The 10,790-nt window shown below is 47.2% G+C and overlaps 1 pseudogene; it reads right to left on the bottom strand.

Annotated features, from left to right (window-relative positions):
* Nucleotides 1–2,918: 2,918 nt before the first annotated feature.
* Nucleotides 2,919–10,790, bottom strand: part of LOC136872236 (uncharacterized) — a 52,349-nt pseudogene continuing 44,477 nt past the window's right edge.

Raw genomic sequence — 10,790 nt, 5'->3', positions numbered from 1 at the left:
GCGTCCACATCGAGGTGATTTCACACGACAATAAACTGCTAAATGCTCATAACGCTGGCAATTCTTACAGATTAAGGGGTTGAAGATAAATGGTTGGACCTCCAGAACCACACTAAATAGACTGACCTGAATAGGCAACTTTTGTGCCCGAAATGTAATTTTCACACAACCGGTTGGTAGGTATTCTATTCCATTTTCTGTGACAACTTTTCGGTTAAGCCTTTGCACTTTGGCCACTGGGAAGATGGACTCAATGTGCGCAAGTATCTCTGCTACTGTTATATCCTTATCAACTCCCTTTATCAAACCAACTCTATAGACATTTGATGTAGGAATATATGCTTTTAGCTTTTTCTCCTGTAAGATAGGATTATTAAGAAAATCATTGGCATTTGCTGCTTGATTAAAAACAACTTGTATTCTATTGCGCCCTTTTCTAACAATTTTTTTAACACCTGGGATTTTTTTATCATAAAATAATTTCCCTAAAGCCATAGGGTGAATCCCCGCCACATTTTTTTGATCTATAGATTCGACCATAACTAAATAAGGGCCAAAATGTTCGCGAGAACAGGTTTCCTTAACTTCTTCCTGGGTATTAGTATCCAAATCCATACTATTAGGTTGTTGAGTGCTACCAAGGTCATTCGGGGTATTAGTAGCCAAATCCATACTGTTAGTTGAGTGCTACTGAGAGCATTAGTAGACGTTAAATCAGGTTTTATAGGGTTAGAATTAATTGCCTTTTCTTTTCGCTTCACCACAAGTTTAGGTGGACGTAGTGTCCCACCACCCCCACTTTCAGCATCCATTGCCTAAAACTCGTCACACACGCCGACTGTCACACAAACAACCACCGATGCACGGCCGACACACGTACACGCCAAGACCCGGAACAGTCCAGAAAACTCGACGCTCGAACGATGAATGATTGAACACTCGAAGTTAAATGCAGTGGCACACACCAGAGAGCGGGCGGTTCGCGCGGGAAAGGAGACTGCGCGATCAGATAAGCGGACAGGCGAATAGATCGCGAATGTCGGGTAGTTCGCGCCGCTGGTAGGCAGGCAGCGGAAGTTTGGTGCATTGTTAAGTATTTACCTGTTTTACCTCTTTGTGGCATTGCTTCGGTAACATGGATCCAAAAAGTGCAGAACGGCTCATAGAAGCAGTGAAAATGAATGAGGTGCTTTACAGTATGACTCTGAACGGCTACAAGAATATAAAAGTAACAAACAAGAAGTGGGATGAAATAGGCTCCACTTTAGGAATGACAGGTAAGACATATATGCATTACTGCACTTAATGTCAGTGACAATATTTATTGACACATATTCAAGAACATCGTGTTTGTTTACAAATTCACGTTCCGGCATGAAATTCATAAACATAATCGAACTATCAGGGTTTACGTTTCCTTGAGTAGTAAAAAAGGGGAAAGCGAAATTAAGCTGGAAGATGATTGAAACGAAAATATTCAAACGGATTAATTTTGGAATGTTCTCGAGTGTATGGAACGACTGGTGGCCTCTAATATACGGAAATACTTCCAGGAAGGTGATAGCCAACACGGTTTTCTTCCAGGAAGATCCTATAATACTTTATTAACATAGGTTATTGATGAGTGACATTTCTCCCTGGAGAAATGTAAAATTGTTCAGGTGGACTGCGTGGCTTTGGACTGGGCTAAAGCTTTTGACCAAAACCTGCATGAACAACTTTTGTTAAAATTAAGACAGATGAATATTGAGGGAAGTGTACTAGCATGGTTGCGGTCATTTCTCGAGAGTCGAACTCAGCGTGTTGTGTATGATGGAGTTCGATCTTTCGCCGTTAAAGTAACCTCAGGAGTATATCAAGGCACGGCCTTTTCTCTGATTTACCTAAATGTGTGACCACAACCGTGGCCCAGTACGCTGATGACACAGTAATATACAGGGCTATAAAATGTGCAGATGATTGTCTGAAGTAACAGTCAGACCTGGACACTATAGTGGTGTGGTGTTTCCTCATCGGTACCAATATTAATGTTGGCAAATGTAAAGTAGGTCTCGAAACCTAATAGAATGAATAGACCCCTAACACTAATAATATACATATTGAGCAAGTTAAAAGCATACATTTGCCAGGAATAACCATTTTAAACGTACTAAAAGGAAGGGCGGTTTATGCACAGAAGCCTCCGTGGGTGCAAGTCGAAGCTGTACGGATGGCTTACCTGACACTAGTGAGACCTATACTGACCCATGGTCTACATGCCAGGTACTCTACTACTGCAGCTAACCTTCACAAATTAGAAGGAATCCAACGTTGGGCCGAACGACTAATTAACAAGAACAGCTGCCTGCCTTCCCTCCCATCAATCGCCTCTTTGTGTAAACAAAGCGCCGCCACCTTCTTACACAAGTCCGTCACGAGGACCATTCACCCTTTCACCATTCCCTCTATCCTTATCCTACAGCTCTGTCCACAGGGCAAAGGGGTGTGTCTTCTGCCGCGAACTGAGTCCTGCCCGTTCACCGCGGCTTTGGAACGACCTCCCCGCCAACATTGAATTTAAAAATGTAAATATAGTTCACTGTGACGTTAGAAGCACATGCGGTGAGAAAATTTATGTGAATATGTGGAAGATTGAACCAGGGAGTGAAAGGATGTGCAAATGAGAATATGTGTACATTTACTTTGTTACTTTACCTGTAAATAGTGTGTATGATTGTTTTAGTTTAGGATGTATAATTACATCGAAAGGTCAGAGGGCACTACGTGTCGGGGGCCTGTCCTTTTCCCCCGGCCTGCCATAGATAATGTAAGGTTTATGGTAAATAAATAATGAATGAATGAAAAGGGGATTAGCGCTTGAAAATAACATACAGCCACAGAATAAATTTTGATGGTGTAGAAACAAATAATGTTCATACTCACTCTAAATTGCAAAATGTAACAAATCGTTCGCGGATTTCAATTACGAAATTAGCTGGCCTTCGAGGAAGCAAGTTTACGTTTCGAAAGGCTCCCATATTCAGAGTAGTTGGTTCAAGAAGGTGTCTAAATTTTTCTTCATAGTTCTTTGATTTTAAATATGAAGAACGCATGCAGTTTTGACAATTAGTTGTGCAGTATAAACCTCAGTTTCCAAAGGCCATAAGAAAACTCTCCATTTCTGCACTAAAATACCAAACGCATTCTCGACTGTGCGTCTAGCACGGCATGACCTCTTGTTGTTCTTTTCTGGAGTGTCGGTATGGGAATGGCCGCATGAAGTTTGGACGGAGTGGGAATGCTTCATCGTCAACCAAGACGCATGGTGTGGACTCGTTTCGTCCCTCCAGCGGTCTACTTTCTGGCACATTTAACGTGCCACGATTCAGTTTTTTCCATTGAGGAAGCCTCGAAAATACCACCATCACTATTTTTTCTATAGCCTCCAACATCAATACAAGTAAACTTACTGTCGTGATCAGCAATTGCCAGGAGAACAATTGAGTATGTGTGCAAATAATTGAAATATGTCGAGCTAGTTTTGCTGGGTCGTTTGATTCGCACATGCTTTCCATCAGTGCTTTCAGTGCAATTCAGAAACTGCCATTTCTCGTAGAAACCTTTTATATTTTCTTCCCATATGTCTTGCATTGGTTCTGGAAGATACGTAGGTTGCAAACGTCTCCATATGGCCTCACAGACTTGAGTCACTATTCCACTGACCGTAGAATACCCCGTGTGATAACTATTTCCAATTGTCTTGAAGTGATCGCCGGTTGCTTAGAACCTATAATATGTAGAGCTTAATAATACCATAATTTTAAGTTTAAAAACGAGCAAATGTTAGTTTGTGCATTATTTTTCAGGTGAAAGAACTAAAAAGAAATGGAAAAGTCTAAGAGACAGTTATGGTAAACACCTTCCATCACTGAGAACAACTAGTGGACAGGCGTCTAAGCAGCTAAATCGGTACAGATCCTGACCACGGGCTATCAAATGTCCTTTCTACGACCCTATCTTGAATGTTACTTCTGCTGATCTCGAAGACAGGGAAGATGAAGCAAATGCGCTATCTACAGAAGGAAGCAGCCTGTCAGTGACAGCGGATGATCATATCTACAATTCTGTAAGCTCAACAGAAATTGGACCTCAAGATCTGCACCATTCAAGCGAAAACCAACATAAGAAAAGGAAAGGTACTACAACTGCAACCAGACCTTCCAACGCAAAGTCCACGAACCTACTACGATGGCGTAGCAGGGGGAGAGGTGATACTCCCACGTGGCGCGTCCCAGGTGGCGGATAGGGGGGTCCTAACCGGCTTGCCGGCGGACTTGAGGGAAATAAAATACCTCTCGCGGACCAAACACACTACCCCCTGCGGGTGGGGGACACACATGCAGAATACACCCGCGGTATCCCCTGCCTGTCGTAAGAGGCGACAAAAAGGGGCGACCTTGGCGTGGACATGGATTGCGGTTGGTATAATGTGATGGACCTCCTGTGGATGGGAGAGGCTGAATACATCCATAGGTAATCCCTGCCTGTCGTAGAAGGCGACTTAAAGGGTCATGTGGCCATGGTCCCCTCTTTATTTTTTTATTATTTTTCCGAGGGTCAGATGTAGACCATTCAAAATTTGATGTGCGTGCTGCCCGGCGATGGAGCTCCTATGTGTGCGACTACGCTCGAAAGCCCGTGCCAGCAACCACCCAGGACGCGGCGGGTGGGAGTATCATGTACCCGGGCAGTGGTATCCGCCTGACAACGCAGGTCCCCGCACAGCCGAATGCCAGAAGGACATATTATTATTAATTATTTTTATTTATTTTTCCTATTGTTAGTGCTCTGTACACGCTATGGGGTACATGCTATTGCGGGTGACTGGAGGAAGGGAGTCCTAGTGCTCATTGCCTCAGTCATCCCGTATTAGGCATCGTTCAACATCGGACCCCGGGCAATACCTGCTACGACCAGGTGGGTATTGCCTTGGCTGCTTGGTTCGGCTACAGAGACCCCTGATCGGAGTGGGTGGCATTCGGGGAGGATGCTATCGGGCATGGCTTCCAAACGAAGTCGGCTCTCACAAGGTGGTCGCCCACCTAAGTCTTTAACTTTTGCTTCCCTGAGAGGTTCAACTCCCTGGGAACATGCGCAGCGTGAAGGAATGGGATCCAGCTTCCCTAGGTTTCTGGTCGCTACCAGAACCGATGGGCACGATTTTAAGCTGGTGAAGTCGATCCTGTTTAGTAGACACATCGAAGGCGTCTATGGCGAACTGGAGGAACTAAAGAAAATGCGCAACGGTAGTTTGCTTCTAAAAACTCGTACAGCACTGCAAGCTGATCAGTTGCTTAAGTGCGAGCACTTTGGCGACATCCCCGTCAAAGTGGAGGAGCATAAGTCCTTGAACCTGGTTCGCGGAGTCATCTTTCACCGCGACCTTATTTTGAACACTGACGACGAGTTGATGGAAGACATGAAGAACCGCGGCGTGACACACGTCCGGCGCATTACGCGCAAAGTCAACGGTGAAGACGTTGCCACTGGTGCCTTCATTGTCTCTTTCAAGTTGTCAGTGTTACCAGAGAAAGTCAAGGTAACAACTTATCGTTGCGATGTGAGGCCGTACATCCCGCCTCCTATGCGATGCTATCAATGCCAGCGATTCGGACATATGGTCTCTCGCTGTTCGAATCAGGCTGTATGTGGTACATGTGGACGAGTAGCTCACGGCGCGGAGGAGTGCACAACTCCATACAAGTGCACTAACTGCTCCGGTTTTCATTCTCCTCGGGATCGGAACTGTCCGACATACCTGAGTGAGAAGAAGATCCAGGAGATCAAGACCCTGGATGGTCTTTCCTACCAGGAAGCGCGCCGTAAGTTTAATTCTACGAATACACCTGCCCGTACACTCGACTATAGCTTGATAGCTCAGAGTCTACCAGGTTCGTCATTTACGACCAAGACACCTGTCCAGACCGCTGCGCCCAAGGCGACTGTTGCTGCTCCCAGCAACGTCGCAAATAGTCAAAGCTCGAAGGGGGGGACCACCCCACCTTCGACCAACCAGAAGTCTGTGCCGGCTGGGAACTGCCAGCCGGCACAGCAAGGGGGGAAGACTAAGTCTCCCCCCCCCCTAGGAGGTCGACGAAAGTCGTGCCCCAGCCGGCGGAGGCGGCTTCGTTGACCAGGGCTGGGAAACCATCTCCCAGCCCGTCTAAACTTGAAAAGAAAAAGGGGAAGAAGAGCGCCCGTCCTGAGCGCTCTCGGACTTCCCCTGCGAAGGAGAAGTCATGCCCTCCACCTGGGGGATATGAATCTGCGCCGGGAGGCACTCCTGCTCCCAAACCTGCGCGCTCTCCTCGTAGGGGACCCCCTCGCGCCCGAAAAGCGTCGAAGTTCTGGGCGGCACCCCTGCCATCTTTTGATGACGGGATGGATGTCGCGCTCTCCTCTACATCTACGGATGTAGAACTAGATAGTGTTTAGGCTTACGAGCATTTTGTCGCTCATAACCTAACACTCCTTTTATAGTCCACACTATGGCACTGTTGCAGTGGAATTGTAACGGTTATGACAGGCATCTTGCTGAGTTACGTCAGCTTATTAGTGAGTACGCCGCGAGTATAGTCTGTATTCAGGAGACCAATTTCCGACCTGGTCATCACACGGTCTTGAGGAATTTCAAACTATACTCGACAGAACGATACTATGCTCACCGGGCTTCCGGAGGCGTTGGCATTTTTGTACGTTCTGATAGCTACAGCGAAGAGGTTCCATTAAGAACCCCTCTTGAGGCTGTAGCAGTTCGCGTCTCGCTGCCTGTCATAGCAACAGTGTGTAATGTTTATCTTCCACCAGGCCAGCATCTGAACATCAATGATGTCGCTGATCTTATGGATCAGCTTCCACCACCCTTCCTCTTATTGGGCGATTTTAACGCCCATCACCCCATATGGGGCTCTGAGACGCCTTGCCCCCGAGGAAGAGAGCTGGAAACACTTCTATCAGATCTGGATTTATGTGTTTTGAACACAGGGGAACCAACTCACTTCAGTGTACGTTACGGCACATATTCTCGCATAGACGTTAGTCTATGCAGCCGAACGTTGGTTCCACTGTTTCGGTGGAATGCACACGATGATCTCTGTGACAGTGACCATTTTCCCATCGTTCTTACTTCGTTGAATCATAAACCCGTCGAGGCTCCCCCTCGATGGATTCTTCAACATGCTGATTGGCCAAAGTACACATCACTAGCTGTCTTTAACGATGATGTCAGGCGGACCGTCGGCGAGGAAATAACTTACATCACCCAAGTTATTCTTGCTGCTGCTGAGGAGTCCATTCCGTTTTTCTCGGGGACCCCTCGCCGAAAACTCGTTCCTTGGTGGAACGATGAAATAGCAGCAGCCATCAAAGAACGCCGTCGCGCTCATAAGCGTTACCGTAGACAGCCTACTGTGGCCAACTTGGTAGCATTTAAGAAACTCCGCGCTAAGGCGCGAGTTCTTATTCGACAAAGTAAGAAGGCTTCATGGGAGAGATATGTGTCGTCCATGACGTCACATACTCCATCATCTCAAGTGTGGACGAAACTTCGACGAATTTCGGGTATTCAAGGATCATCTGCTGTACCGGGAATTTCCATTGCAAGCAGTGTCGCCACTGATCCCCTCGCGATTGCTAACCATCTTGCTAGTCATTTCGCGGATGTCTCCGGCTCCGGGAATTACAATCCTGATTTCCTCGCTGTGAAGCGAGAGGCAGAACGTCATCACCTTAGTTTTGCCTCTCAAGCTTCAGAGGACTACAACGTGCCCTTTACGGAGTGGGAACTCCGCAGCGCCCTAGCGCTTTGCAAGGACACGTCTCCTGGACCGGACAACATCCACAACCAGATGTTGAAGCACCTTAGTGATGATAGTCTACTCTATCTCCTTCGTGTGTTCAACCGTATCTGGATGGAGGGTGATTTTCCGTCTCAGTGGCGAGAGGGCATAGTCATTCCTGTCCTCAAGCCTGACAAAGATCATAAGTATGCAGGAAGTTACAGGCCGATTTGTCTTACAAATTGCCTGTGTAAGCTATTTGAGAGGATGGTAAATCGCAGACTCGTGTGGTGTCTGGAGAAACAAGGACTCTTGTCCGAGTACCAATGTGGATTTCGAGCCGCTCGATCCACCACAGACCACTTGGTACGCCTGGAGAGCTCTATCCAGGATGCGTTTCTCCGCAAACAGCACCCGGTAGCTGTCTTCTTTGACTTGGAGAAGGCCTACGACACCACCTGGCGATATGGCATCCTTTCAGTCCTGCATCAGTGGAGATTCCGAGGTAACTTGCCGGTATTTATTGCGAATTTTTTGTCCCTCCGTCTATTCCGTGTCCGAGTAGGGAGGACATATTCGCAATACCACGTTCAAGAAAATGGAGTCCCACAGGGATCGGTTCTTAGTGTCACTCTGTTCGCGATTGCCATAAACGGTATTGTCGCTGCTGCTGGTCCAGCCGTAATACCGTCCCTATATGTGGATGATTTTGCTCTGCACTATAGCTCGTGCAGTATGGCAGTCGCAGAGCGACAGTTACAGCAAGCTATTAGGAGGGTGGAGAAGTGGACCTTAGAACATGGCTTTCGGTTTTCTGCCGTAAAGACCTCCGTTGTCCACTTTTGTCGTCAACGTACACTTCACCCTCATCCTGAGCTTTATCTAGGTAATGTCGTTCTTCCAGTTGTTGACACCTACCGATTTCTTGGGCTCCTTTTTGACAGTAAATTATCGTGGGAGCCACACGTGCGGGAGCTAAAAGTGCAATGCACCAAGAGGCTTAACCTCTTGAAGTTTCTTAGCAGCACTAATTGGGGAGCTGACCGCGTGGTGCTCCTGCGATTCTATCGGGCACACATTTTATCTCGGTTAGACTACGGCAGTGCAGCATATGGCTCCGCAAGACCAAGCGTTCTTGCGAAGCTGAACAGTATCCACCACAGCGGGGTTAGGTTGGCGACGGGAGCTTTTCGTACTAGCCCCATCGCTAGCCTGCTCGCTGAGTCTGGTGTGCCGCCTTTACACCTGAGGCGCCAGCAAATGCTTTTTTCGTATGCTGCAAATTTGCGACAGATGCCACTTCATCCGAGCTATCCCTGCGTATTCAGCAATGGCAACCGTTTGTTGTACGTTGCTCATCCTCGTGCGACGCGGCCGGTTGGGATACGCTTGGATAGCAGTTATGAATTGTTTGACGTACCTTCGATTCCTTGCCTTGTCAGACAACCAAGTGGGGTACCTCCGTGGGTTGTACGACGACCTGAAATCATCCTGGATTTGCACACTGGCCCGAAAGGAGACACGGACCCTTCGATTTATCGGAGGATCTATCTGTCCGTTCTTGGCCGCTATCCAGGTTCAGTCGTCGTTTACACGGATGGTTCAAGGACAGATACGAAGGTGGGCTGTGCGTTCGTTGTCGACAATGATCGGTTTCTTTTTGCTCTCCCGGACACCTGTAGTGTGTACACGGCAGAGCTCTATGCTATCTGTGAGGCTCTGCGGTACGCACTCGACAATGAGCGCCGACACTTTCTCGTATGTACTGACTCCTTGAGTTCGCTTCAGGCTATTGATACCTGTTTCCCTCGACACCCTCTGGTGCAGCGGATCCAGGACCTGCTGGCCGGGTGTTCGGATGCCGGCACCAGAATTACGTTTGTGTGGCTCCCCAGCCACATGGGCATAGAGGGAAACGAGTTAGCAGATCAGGCTGCCAAGGAGGCAGTTACACTGCCCCCGTTGCCTTTCAAGGTTCCAGCAAGTGATATTCGCTCTCAGCTGAGACATCTGGTTATGTCTCATTGGGAGATGGAGTGGCAGGCCATCCCACTTCCCAATAAGCTGAGAGCGATAAAAGGAACAACGAAGGTATGGAGGACTTCCCTTCGGGCTTCGCGGAGGGAAGCCGTGGTATTATGTCGCCTTCGGATCGGCCACGGTATCTTGACGCACTCCCATCTACTGAAAGGAGAACCCCCTCCGGTGTGTACCTGCGGCGACCATCTTACCGTGGTACACATCCTTACGGAGTGCGTGGACCTGGTCGATCTGCGCCGTAGTCTTAACCTTCCGAGTACTATCTCCCTTATCTTGCGCGATGACGAGCAGTCAGCAGACCTCGTCATCCGCTTTATGAGGGATAGCGGTCTGTTTTATCGTGTGTAATGATGTCCTTTGTGCTTGTATCTTTGTGTCAATTACGCTCTTATCCTATTGACTTCATTTTAGTTTGTGTTGCGTATTTTAATGTGTCCTTTTAACGTCTAATGTAAAGTATGTATATATATCTGTACTAGCAGGCAATGCCTTATTCCATTATCTCCTGTAATTTTTCTTCTTTTGTTCCACAATAAGGCATTGCGAATTAGATCCACTGATTGTTTTACTTTCATACTCATTTTTCATCGCATTCCTTTTTTTTAAACTCTAATCAGTGGCTACGTTTTAAATTTTAACTATCATATGTCATTTCGTCCATCTCGTTCCATTAGGGGCCGATGACCTTCGATGTTAGGCCCCTTTAAACAACAAGCATCATCATCATCAACCAACGCAAAGTATTTTTTTCCTACAAAGTCGAAGGCCACAAGAACAGGACGAAAGTGATTTGATGTTCCTCAACTTCACCAAGGCCGTGAAACAGTTCTCACCTCGGAGAAAAGCTTTAGTTAGGGCTAAGCTAACTCAATACATAACAGAGCAAGAATTGGCTCATTTACAGGAAATGGAAGAAGTTACCTTTTCTAGAAG

The sequence above is a fragment of the Anabrus simplex genome, chromosome 4, assembly GCF_040414725.1.
Source record: "Anabrus simplex isolate iqAnaSimp1 chromosome 4, ASM4041472v1, whole genome shotgun sequence".
Lineage (NCBI taxonomy): Eukaryota > Metazoa > Arthropoda > Insecta > Orthoptera > Tettigoniidae > Anabrus > Anabrus simplex.
Note: the sequence above shows the minus strand (reverse complement) of the source record. Positions and strands in the feature narration are given on the sequence as shown.